The 12,523-nt window shown below is 35.6% G+C and overlaps 2 pseudogenes across 2 annotated transcripts; both read right to left on the bottom strand.

Annotated features, from left to right (window-relative positions):
- Positions 1-2,598: 2,598 nt before the first annotated feature.
- On the bottom strand, positions 2,599-4,754 carry LOC144574104 (L-type lectin-domain containing receptor kinase SIT2 pseudogene; annotated as a pseudogene). The gene has a single exon (XR_013518132.1). The product of XR_013518132.1 is annotated as an L-type lectin-domain containing receptor kinase SIT2 pseudogene (transcript).
- Positions 4,755-9,797: 5,043 nt separating this feature from the next.
- LOC144574103 (L-type lectin-domain containing receptor kinase SIT2 pseudogene) lies at positions 9,798-12,044 on the bottom strand (annotated as a pseudogene). Its single transcript, XR_013518131.1, has one exon. The product of XR_013518131.1 is annotated as an L-type lectin-domain containing receptor kinase SIT2 pseudogene (transcript).
- Between the last annotated feature and the right edge of the window lie 479 nt (positions 12,045-12,523).

Here is a 12,523-nt window from a genome sequence, read left to right as displayed (position 1 = left end):
AAGAGGAAAACCATCGAAAGGTCTACAGGGACAATGAATAAATAAAGCAACTTAGTGATCCTGCTCACATAAAAGGAGGAAAACAATTCCTTGCACTTTTATGTTACTAAGTTGATTGATCTGATTAATCGATTTGTAGCCTTGGGTCAAATACAGTGCATTCCCTAACAAGCAGCATACATGTTTTAAGTTTCATTGGGCGACAGAATAATTTTATTTTAGTAGTAAAACTGACAAACAGCAGTGTGCTGGTTCGTTATTATAACAAAAAAAGTTTTTGTTGAAATCAGCGTTTCTGACATTGGAACATAAATTTTGTTATTAAATTGTAAATCCATAGAACAAGTATCAGAGGTTATCCTAAAGATCCGTGCTTCAAATTTGTAACTCAAAACTTAAAAGAGTTCTACCCAAAGCAGCTACTAAATTTTCAGTTTTGCAGAACTTGGCCACTATTCAATTTCATTTTAAGCTCGGATGCGCGCAAATTGAACTTTTGTTTATAGCTCTATACTAAGTAATAATTCTCTATTGTTGGGGTTTTCTGTTACATAATGTAATGGTTCAATTATGAAAGTTTAGAAAACTATTTAAAGTCAGTTTTCTTAAAATTATCATATGCTATTTAAAACATCTTATTGAACACAGATCATGGATCTCCTTCAGCAAAATCTCTCTATGCAAAATATTCCTATCATTATGTCAGCAAAATTTAGGCTTCCTTTTAACAAAACAGGAACAAGTATCGTTGCTAGTTTATGAAAGTTTTATGGTCAAAACATGCAGAGATATTCGGAACAAAAAGAATATACTAAAAGCATTCAAACAGATAATTTTTTTTTTGTAAAACCCTTGATTGAAACAAGCGGAAAATTCAGGGACCATATTGACATAGTTCAATGCTTATCCAAATTTTATTAACATGGAGTTGGACCATGGTAAATATGGGCTACATTGGGCTTAACATCCTCCCGGTGGGAAAATTAATTTGACAAGAACAAGATCTAAGTTTCAGACACGACTTGTGCCGAACAGCTTCAACTAATATTGGGGTCCGGATCCCCTAAAGTAACTCAATTTTTGGATTTTGTATCAGGACCGTCTGATTTGAATCTGTCGTTCGGAATTGTCTCTTAATCTATTAAGCACATAATTGAATTTGATAAGCTATTTATAGTACACAATTAGTTAATCGATTTGAATTAGATAAGTTATTTCAACCTGATTTTTGCCCCTCTGACAGAAATCCTACATCCGCCCCCTGCCTACATATTAATTAACTATCAAATTAAACCATAATAAAATGTGAAGTAATTGAGTTGTAGGACTAACTTGTGTAAATCCAATATCACGGTCTTTCCCAATTAAATACAGATTCGACCGGTACTTAATAATATAACATATATTTTATATAAAATTAGTATGTAAACCTTTAAGATCGATGGTGCCATCTATATTGGACTAGCTACTCGGATCCTAGCTATATATTTACAATCATCAATTTATATAGCAACCAAAAATCAAATAATAGAAAAAACTAATGCTTGGCCAGTTACATTTTCTCTCCAGCCCATACTGCTACCAGATTTTGACTAATTAAGGGTTTGAACTCCATAACTACATGAGTACAAAACTAGGTGAGTACATGAAGTCCTTATTTTAGATCATCAGTACAAAACTACAAATGCTACATGAATACATGAAGTCCTTATTCAATACAGATCAGTATCCAGTTCTCCAAATATATATTAGTACAAATACAGCAACCTTTGTATGCCTTTCCGAGTATCTCCCATGCCTCCTTTGATCTTGTTGTACCAGAAATCTTCTCTATACCAGATTCATCAACTGTTTGAAAAATGAGGTAAAGTGTGGTTTTATCTCTCATATAGGTTTCTTTGAGCGCCTTCAATTGATTTGCTATCAGATTGGCTGTTGCCACCTGCTCTTCATTGCCGACTTCGACTACTTCACATCTTGTGCACCAAGCAAGGCCTTCATTTGTACACACCAATTATTATAGTTGATCTTTGTAAGACGCGGCAACAAAACTTGTCCCAACGATTTCACCGTGGAGCTTGTCACGGCTCTGATACCATTTGTTTGTATTTGATATGAACTTAATATGTTTAATTGTTGAAAAGAGAACACTGTATGACATAAATTTAACTTCTATTATTAATATTCTCTTAATCTATTAGCAGGCTTCTTACACATTATATAGATCCATACAAGATTACAAACTTTCTGCACCCCTCTACTATTACTAGATATGTTTGTTCATCTTCTAAGACATCCTAGAAGACTATAACAAGACTATTCCAGAAAGTTCCAACAATAACATCCGATTATACAATATTGTCAGTTTTTTTTTGAATGAAATAGAGGTCTAGCCTCTAATTTATTGATAACTGTTTTGATACATAAGTGATGTTACAAAACAAGGTATTAGAAGGTGGTAAATTAGTCCCTTTTGAAGCTCAAGAAGAGCTTCTTAGGGCGCCTAAAACAGAAATAAAAGAAACTAAAATAAAGTGCCTGAAATAAATAAAAACAGAAACAAAAAGCGAAAAGAAGAAACATGAAATAAAAGACATAGCCCCATAGTATCTAAGGCTTGCATTTGCTCCAGTTCAGTTGTTTCATTGAATTTCAAAGGAGAAATGCCACTGCTCTCTTATCTGCACCATCAGTTCTAGTATTGTAGCTTCCATGACAAAGAGTCTGTTCTATCATCTACCACCAGATAAACCAGAGAAAGATGTCATTGTAGAGGGATGTGACATAACATAAGAATCGGATCCTTCATTCTGAAGCATTACAACTGTGCTAAAGTTCATATATATTGTCGATAAGTCTGGTACAGGTACATCGCCTTCCAAATATTGCACAACTTGTCGCATGCTCGGCCTGGCACTAGGTAGTGGATGTGAGCAAAGCAAACCTAGTTTTAGCACCATATCTACCTCCTCTACTGTATAACATTTGCCTAATCTTGGATCCACAATATCGGCTAACGATCCGAATTTCCAGTTTTCTAACACCCAATTGACTAGAATCTTTCGCTCCCCTTGTGCACCAGGATGCACTGGTCTCTTACCGCAAACAACCTCTAACAAGAACGCACCAAAGGCAAACACATCAGTAAGAGGTGTTGCCTTACCAGTTCTCGCAAGCTCTGGGGCAATATAACCCATTGTACCAGCCACATGGGTTGTTCGAGGGTCGGTACCACGATCGTATAGTCTTGCTAGGCCAAAGTCACCTAATCTACCATTTAAATCACAATCTAATAGAACATTGCTTGCCTTAACGTCTCGATGGATGACGACTTGTTCCCAATCCTCGTGGAGGTATAAAAGACCCGATGCTACTCCTTTGATAATTTTGAATCGTTGGATCCAATTAAGGGTTGGCTTTTCTTGACCATACAAATACTTTTCAAGACTCCCATTTGGCATGTAATCATATACCAAAAGGAGCTCCCCTTTACTACGGCAATAACCCAATAATTGAACAAGGTTTCTATGCCGGAGCCGGCCAATACTCACAACCTCTGCAATAAATTGCTTAATACCATGGTTGGATTCATGTGTGACTCGCTTGACTGCAACTTCCAATTTGGACACAGATAAAACCCCCCTATAAACCCTCCCAAATCCACCACTTCCAAGCAACTGGTTTTCCTTAAACCCATTGGTTGCTCGGTACAAATCTTTGTATGAGAAGCGATGTGCACCAAACTCAACTTCCCAATCTTCAATCACTTCTGCGTACTTAAACCGCCTCTTCATATAAATGAAAGCGATTAAAATAAGAATAAAGGCTACTGAAGCACAAGGTATCACTATGTATAAGACTTTTGATCGGCCTTTGGAGGTAGTACTTGGGAGGTTTGGTAACTTTGATATGTCAATGGATGGTGCTGTTCCATTTAGTTTGAAGCTCCATCCAAGAATGTAATGAGAGCTCTCCAAAGAGCCCGTGGAAGAAGAAATACCAACATACATAGAATCGTTCAAAACTGTTGAGAGATTGAATTTATAAGAGAGTAGAGATTTTCTTGGCTTAGAAATTCCAATGGGTGATAAGGAAATAGTAATTTGTGTCTCTTGGCTCTCGTATTCAACCCATACTTGCATCGATTTACCACTGATAAGGCTCAAATTTTGAAAAGCACCTGAATCGTCGGCATAATAGCCGGCAGAAGTGGATTCGCTTGATTTCAAACTATTTATATCAATGCCAACATGGTTATCATTTATATCGTTGAACGCAGGGTTTTCAAAAGTGTCAAGTTCAACGGCAAAAATATGATTGGTGGGATTGCCAAAGTTTTGATCATTGAGGAGGCCCAAGTATTCTCTTGGCAATGCGGAAGAGAGATTCTTAGTGGGGGAGATGAAGAAGGCAATCCCATCACCACTGAGTTTAGAATTCGTCGAAATAATTGCGAATACAAAAGTGGATGAGAAGGATGAGGTGGTCCTACCGAAACGAATTGAAGAAGGGTGGAAGGCATGACCCTTCACTTCAGACGTGTCATTTGTTAACCTCAAAAGCCCATTCGACTCAATGTAAGCTACGCCATCTAGGGTTAGATTTGCACCGGTGAATCCATTGAATGTAAATTCCACTTCTTCGCTGACTGAGAATGTGATTTTTAAGAGGAGGAGAAAAGCCAAAGCGAAGTTTTTAATCATGAGCATGGCTAAAGAAACAAACTTGTTGTGGATTTGAGGATATAATTAAAGTGAGCAGATATTATTTATTCATGTGAGAGATAATTAAGGCACCAAGCAGAAGCGTCTAGTACTTGTAATCTTGTATACTAGTACAATTCAGCGCACATAAAGTCGTAACAATTGACAATTAGAGCCGTCTCAGAATTGACGGGGGGATAAATTTCTGATCAAGTACTTGTTCTTGTGTAAATATTAATGTTGACACTAAAATATGCATATGACTAAACTTTATAATTTACTTGAAATTCGTAACATTGAGTATATATGTTCATTCGCTCAATTAAAATTTGACTTGGAAGTAAGGTTAGAGATAACAATTCAAATGGACAAAAAAAATATTATCTTTGCTTTTAAGTTTCAAATATTGAGTGATATTATGATACTTTATAATGTGCAGATCGGTTACTTAGTGCTGTCGATCCATATTTCTTCTTTTAAGCTTCAAAACAGTTAATCTGAATTATGATCTCCATGTAAAAATGTACCGAGATCAAATTTTATATTTTTTAGAATTTTTTTTGTTATTTTGATAGATAAAAAAATTACAACTTTGGTATGGTTTATAAATAGATCAGGTAATATTTTACCTATCTAAAAATATAGTAAAATGATTTTAAAAAAGAGGAGGGCTTAAATGCTCTAGGGCTTATACAGCTTTATCTCCGATTTCATAGTACAAACAGACAATCCAAACCGCTCACGTGATATCCACATTAAAATGTGCTTGATAATCAAATTTTATATATTTGGAAATTTTAAATCAATACAAAATCACTATTTATGATGGTCCAAAAATTTCTGAAAAACAGTGATTTTGTACCTACCTTAAAAAATAGTAAAAATATTACAAAAAATATAAAATTTGATCTCCAAGCACGTTTTAATGTGGATGTTCACACAAAAGAGTATGCACAAAGTTTCAGTACAGAAACTGTACCTTTTAATCTTAAATACACTTTCGAGTCAGATTGCAAGTGCACAATCCTATTGTGATATATTATCGGGTATCGATCACAGTGACGGTTCAAATATTAACTAGATTTTACTTAAATTACTTAAAAATTAGAAGTTGGAAAAAGGTTGGTTTTGGTATTTATGTTGCCTAAACAATTCAAATAGCAGTAATTAAATGCAAGAAAGTAAATCAATTTGGTTTTGATCAATAATAAAAAGACGTTTCCAAGGTTTCTGATTTCATCTTCAACTCTGCCTCTCAGTGCCAGACGCGCCCCGCATACTCCCATACGCGGCCCGCATGGCCCTCGAGTTGATACAACAGCTGTCTATTTCTGCGTTGTTGCTTTGTGTAAGGTTCTACTGACTGTACCTAATGTTCATAAACCTCAACTCTCATTTGTTGGCTTAATAAACTTGGTAACGGAATTGCAATTTTCATCTTCTTAGGTTTCTAAACCTCAACTCTCGTTTATTGGTATCCACCATCTCTCGATGAATGAAAAGTTCACCTCTCGGCTACTAATTGGTCTCGCCTCTCGACTCAAAAACCTACCTCATATACTTAATCTGGTTGAGAGAAACATCAATGCCAAAGTACAAGAAAGATGTTATAGATCATCTAACAGTAAATCAAGAATAATCCAAACAATTTCAACTAAGCAATTATAATAATACTAAAACAAATAAACACAAACATCAACACATATTCAAATAACATGCATATAAAATAGAATATTCGACTACATCATAATCCTAGAAACTAAAAGATCTAAACTAACATAGTTAAAGAGAAAACAAAACAAATAGAAAGAAGAAAGAAATGATAAAACTCCAAGAAATAAAGCTCTAAGCCGAGCCTCCTCTTTTCAAGCCCTTGAAACAAAGTGGAGAAGAATGGTGGTCTCTCAAAGATGGTGATTCCCCAAAAGGTAAGATGCCCTTCCTCCTGCTGCCTCCCTCTCATTTATAGCTATTTTGTGACTTGGGGAGCAAGCAACCAAGAATGGAAGATGAATCAATCAAGATCTCGTGAGATATGGCAATAAATTTCAGCTGATGTCTTTCTAAAAAGGTTCCTGTGACTTGCACATTACAAATTCTGATTTATAACCTTCCTAGAATTGTAGATCTCGTTGTCCTCTTTCTAGCAAGCCTTTATTTGCCTAAAACGGAGTTGGTATGACCAAGATATGGCAAAAATACGAAAAGATGTCGAAAACTGGAATTTCCATATTTGCTCTGTCTGCTTTCTGCATGGCCTGCGTGGAGTCTGCGCGGTCCGCGTCATGCCTCTGTTTCTGTTGTGAACCAAACTTCAAATGAGCATAACTCATTATCCGTAACTCTGTTTTCAGTGTTCTACCACTTTTCGGAAAGCTTGCGAGAAGATCTATAATTTGCTCCATTTCCTGAAATTTAAATAGACTTTGGCAGTAACTTGATTCTTAGTATAATTCTAAGCTAAATTAAACTAAATTAACCTAAATGTATGAAAATTGGTCAAGTTATTGATATAAAACCCTAGGCAAAAGTATACATAATTGGTGCTCATTAGTGGATATCACGTTTGGCGGTTCGGATCTTCTATTTGGACTTTAAAATCGGAGAAACATTTGAGATATGATTGAAGCATGAAAACAAGGTATTTGAGTCCTCTTTAGAAAACATAAAATTTTGTCTCCAATTATATTTTTATATGAAAAATATATGTTAAGGGATTGTATCGATTATTTGAAATTTGAAAATAAAGATATAATACAGACTGACCTATATATAGTGCAAAATATTGTAGCCTCACTCACCAATTATAAATTAAAAGAAATTTCCGAATGTAGTTCCAAAGTAGGTGCAAAAATCAAGATAAACATATACAAACAAAAAAAATAAAATAAAAGGTTATTTAAGATCAATCAAAGTAGTTCAAAAGTCAAAAGAGGCTATAGAAAATTTCAAATGCCAATTTTTCTTTCCTCAGGTCGCTTTATAGTACACACAATTAATTAATTTGACTGTAATACTAATTAAAGAGACGATTCAACAGGTCCATGTGACGTGAACGCTCTAACCTCCTCAACTTGATTGATCTGCTGATTAAAGTGATTCCAGTTTTCTTTTGTACTGATGTCACTGAGGAAAGGACACACAAAATTTCAACAGGCCTGTTGTATGTTCTTACATGATCCACAGTCAGTGGGAATTCATATCCTATGCATTAACTCAAAAAAGAATCTTTTGAGTTAATGGATCTGGACCGTCCGATTCGCTTTAAAATTCGCCCTTCCACTATTGCACCTCTATTTTTTTTCTTACTTCCCCTTCCACTTATGCAATGAAATGTAACAAGCAATTTGCCGACCCAATATTTATCATAATCTTAGGACTACTTTGCTTGGTAGGTTAACAAATGTTGAATCCAAATCCAAAGTTTGATCGATGAACCATTGCCAGTAGTTTTGCAGCTGGAACAGCCGACATTTCACAAGCGGGAAAAAATCATTGTTTTATCTCTTTGTACGTCTTCATGTATTGATCAAATGATAAAATGGATTATGAGGAGTTTATCAAACTTGAAGAACCTTACAATAAAAGTCTATTCTAAATATTACTACTTCTATCATGCTTGCAAAAAGAGCTGAAACTAGCTACTGCACTAATTAACTGAAGAAATCTAACTACTTGCATGGTTAAATAAAGATATCATTAGTAATTAAATAATTGTTGTTGGTTGTAATTTGTTATGGTATTGAACTCTCATCGACGGTGGAGGTCAGTATCTGGATGGTGGATATATGACATGTTACAATGATTGATACAAAATTTGCACTCTGCAAGTGAAGTGCAGCATTTTGGGTTCCTCCGTTTGAAAAATCACCCTCTTTCAAAGTTTGTGATGAAGTACTTGAGTTATAATGAGACCAAGTTTCAATGTATAATCATTAATTGTATGTATGGTACACTGAAGAATTATCTCAAGACGATCCTTTCCTAGAAAGCAATTGTAAATGTATTTTGTTTATAATTTAGTTCTCTCTTTATTACATATATATGAGTTTTTAAATTAGCCTTATTTTGTGATGGTTGAGGTGAAGGCGTGAAGCCTAAACAAGTGTAAAAATTGAACAATGTAATTAAACAAATATATACTTACCTTCTTCTATCGGTTTAGTAATTGCAACCAATAAAACAAGCTACATATCTAGTGCTTCCGCCATGTCTCTAATTTTCACATCATCCCATGTTTAATTAAATAAACTTCTCCCATTTTCATCAAAAGAAAGAAAAAAATCCTCTCCGTTCTCTGCTAGGGTTAGTAGCCTTTTTTTACTTTCGTTGTCTTTGATTATTTTATTCTATCGGTTCGGAGCAATATTCCACTAGAAGAAACGATATTAAATAAGAAATTCAATTATTCTATCGGTTATTGTGTTGTAATCGATATTCGTGTCTTTTCAACTTCTATGTTTTTAATTATCGCATCCTCCCCCCGATCTAATCAAATAAATTTCTCTTTTCTCTCTATTTATTTCTCTACTCTCAATTCTATCTTCACTCATCTCTCTCTTAGGGTTTAGGGACAATCAGTTCATCAACAATCTCTCAATCACTTTTTATGTAGGTAGGATTTGAAGAATATATAGAGGGCCTAGTTGAAGCATGAATGCATGATAGGCTCAAAACAAATGATTTCTCTTTGAGAGGGAGGATTCGAAGTCCATTATTGTCCAATAATCCCTCGTCTTATTTAAATATGTATTTTTAGTATAAGCTAATATATAAGTCAAATCATAAAAACAAAAATTAAATTGAGAACTCCAAACAAATAACATAAAAGCTTGCATAGAAAAAAATATTGCTAATTAGAATATGCTCTAGTCCCGATTGTAGTTGCAACTGCACTACAAACTAATAAAAATATTAGCAACGCGTCTATACATTATATTTTTACCAAAACTCGGCAAATTGGAACAATCAAATATGAAGTTGGCAAACTGATACAATTTTCTAAAAATATAACATCTATTTAACAAGAATTTGGTAAACTGGAACCATCAAATCTGGACAGAGGAATCATAACCTTGCCGAAAAGGAAAGATGGAAATATAACATCAGATTACACAATATTATCAACAACAACAACAAAACCTTTAGTCCCAAACAAGTTGGACTAGACTAGAAATGAAACTCAACCAGACTTATTCCACAATATTATTAGACAAATAAAAATTAGAAAACAAACAAAACTTTTTTAAAGATTCTGTTCTATCATCTACCACCAGATACACCAGAGAAAGATGTCATTAATATTGTAGAGGGATGTGACATAACATAGGAATCGAATCCTTCATTCTGAAGCATTACATGCATGCTAAAGTTCATATCTATTGCCGATAAGTCTGGTAGGGGTGCATCGCCTTCCAAATATTGCACAGCTTGTCGCATGCTCGGTCTGACACTAGGTAGTGGATGTGAGCAAAGCAAACCTACTTTTAGCACCAAATTTACCTCCTCTACTGTATAATATTGGCCTAATCTTGGATCCACAATACCGGCGAACGATTCGATTTTCCAGTGTTCTAACACCAGATCGACTAGAATCTTTCCCTCCCCTTGTGCACCGGGGTGTAATGGTCCCTTACTGCAAACAACCTCTAGCAGGAATGCACCAAAGGCAAACACATCAGTAAGAGGTGTTGCCTTGCCAGTTCTCGCAAGCTCTGGGGCAATATAACCCATTGTACCTGCCACATGGGTGGTTTGAGGGTCGGTATCACGATCGTATAGTTTTGCAAGGCCAAAATCACCTAATCTACCATTTAAATCACAGTCTAATAAGACATTGCTTGCCTTAACGTCTCGGTGAATGACGACTTGCTCCCAATCCTCATGGAGGTATAGAAGACCTGATGCTACTCCTTTGATAATTTTGAATCGTTCGATCCAATTAAGGGCCGGCTTTTCTTCATCATACAAATACTTGTCAAGACTCCCATTTGGCATGTAATCATATACCAAAAGGAGCTCCCCTTTTGTCCGACAATAACCCAGCAATTGAACAAGGTTTCTATGCCGGAGCCGGCCAATACTCACCACCTCTGCAATAAATTGCTTAATACCTTGTTTCGACTCGTGTGAGACTCGCTTGATTGCAACTTCCAAGTTGGACACAGGTAAAACACCCCTGTAAACCCTCCCAAATCCACCACTTCCAAGCAACTGGTTTTCCTTAAACCCATTGGTTGCTCGGTACAAATCTTTGTATGAGAAGCGATGTGGACCAAACTCAACTTCCCAATCTTCAATCACTTCTGCATACTTAAACCGCCTCTTCACATAGAGGAAAAGGGAAGCAACTAAAATAAGAATAAAGGCCGCTGAAGCGAAAGCTATCGCTATGTAAAAGACTTTTGATCGGCCTTTGGAAGTTGTACTTGGGAGCTTTGGTAACTTTGATAGATCTATGGATGGTGCGGTTCCATTTATTTTGAAGCTCCATCCAAGAATGTAATGAGTGCTATACAAAGCACCAATGGAAGAAGAAAAACCAACGTACATAGAATCATTCAAAACTGTTGAGAGATTGAATTTATAAGAGAGTAGAGGTTTTCTTGGCTTAGACTTTCCAATGGGAGATAAGGAAACATTAATTTGTGTCTCTTGGCTCTCGTATTCAACCCATACTTGCATCTCTTTACCACTAAAAAGGCTCAAATTTTGAAAAGCACCTGAATCGTCAGCATAATAGCCAGCAGAAACCGATTGGTTTGACTTCAAACTATTTATATCAATGCCAACATGGTTATCATTTATATCGTTGAACTCAGGGTTATCAACAGTGTCAAGCTCAACGGCAAAAATATGATTGGTGGCATTGCCATTGTTTTGATCATTGAGGAGGCCAAGGTATTGTCTTGGCAGGGCGTCTGATAGATTCTTTGAGGGGGAGATGAAGAAGGCAATCCCATCACCCTTGAGGTCAAGGTCCTCCGTGGTAATTGCGAAAACAAATGTGGTTGAGAAGGAAGAGGTGGTCCTGCCGAAGCGAATTGGAGAAGGATGGAAGGCATGACCGGACTTCATTCGAAGTGTTTCGTTAGTTAACTTCAGAAGTCCATTCGACTCGATGTAAGCTATACCGTCTAGGGTTATATTTGCACCGGTGAATCCATTGAATGTAAATTCCACTTCTTGGCTGGCTGAGAATGTGATTTTTAAGAGGAGGAGAAAAGCCAAAGCAAAGTTTTTAAATATGAGCATGGCGAAAAACAAATTATTTGCTTTGAAGAAGAGAAGCTCACTTCGGCTTATTGTTTTGCCAGAAAGTTGTTGTGGATTTGAGAATATAAAGTGTGAGAGATAAGGCACCAAGCAGAGGCGTGTACTTGTACAATTCAGTGGACATAAAAACAATTGATCACCAATTTCTGGGGACAACTTTCTGGTTAAGTACTTGTTCTTGTGTAAATATTAATATTGACAGTAAAATATGGATATGAATAGGCTTTATAACTTGCTTGAAATTCGTAATAATGAGTATGTTCTCACTAGTACAAAAACTCAAAGCATACATGGCATATCATACACATTTGCTCAATATTTCCATTAAATCTGTGTCTAAATCAAGAAAATATTGTTAAGAAAATTTCTCCTAAAATGTGGTCAAATTATACGCCGTTTTACTATTTACAACCATGTATAAATGTGCTCCAACATTCATAAAAGGTTTTTAATAAAACCTGTGTGCAATTTGACCAAATTGTACCCGATTTTTATTGAAAACCATGTATGAATGTTGGAGAGCATTTTTGGAATTTTTGTGGTAC

This window comes from Carex rostrata, chromosome 22, assembly GCF_964058835.1.
Source record: "Carex rostrata chromosome 22, lpCarRost1.2, whole genome shotgun sequence".
NCBI lineage: Eukaryota > Viridiplantae > Streptophyta > Magnoliopsida > Poales > Cyperaceae > Carex > Carex rostrata.
The sequence above is the reverse complement of the archived record's forward strand: the minus strand, read 5'-3'. Positions and strand labels throughout refer to the sequence as shown.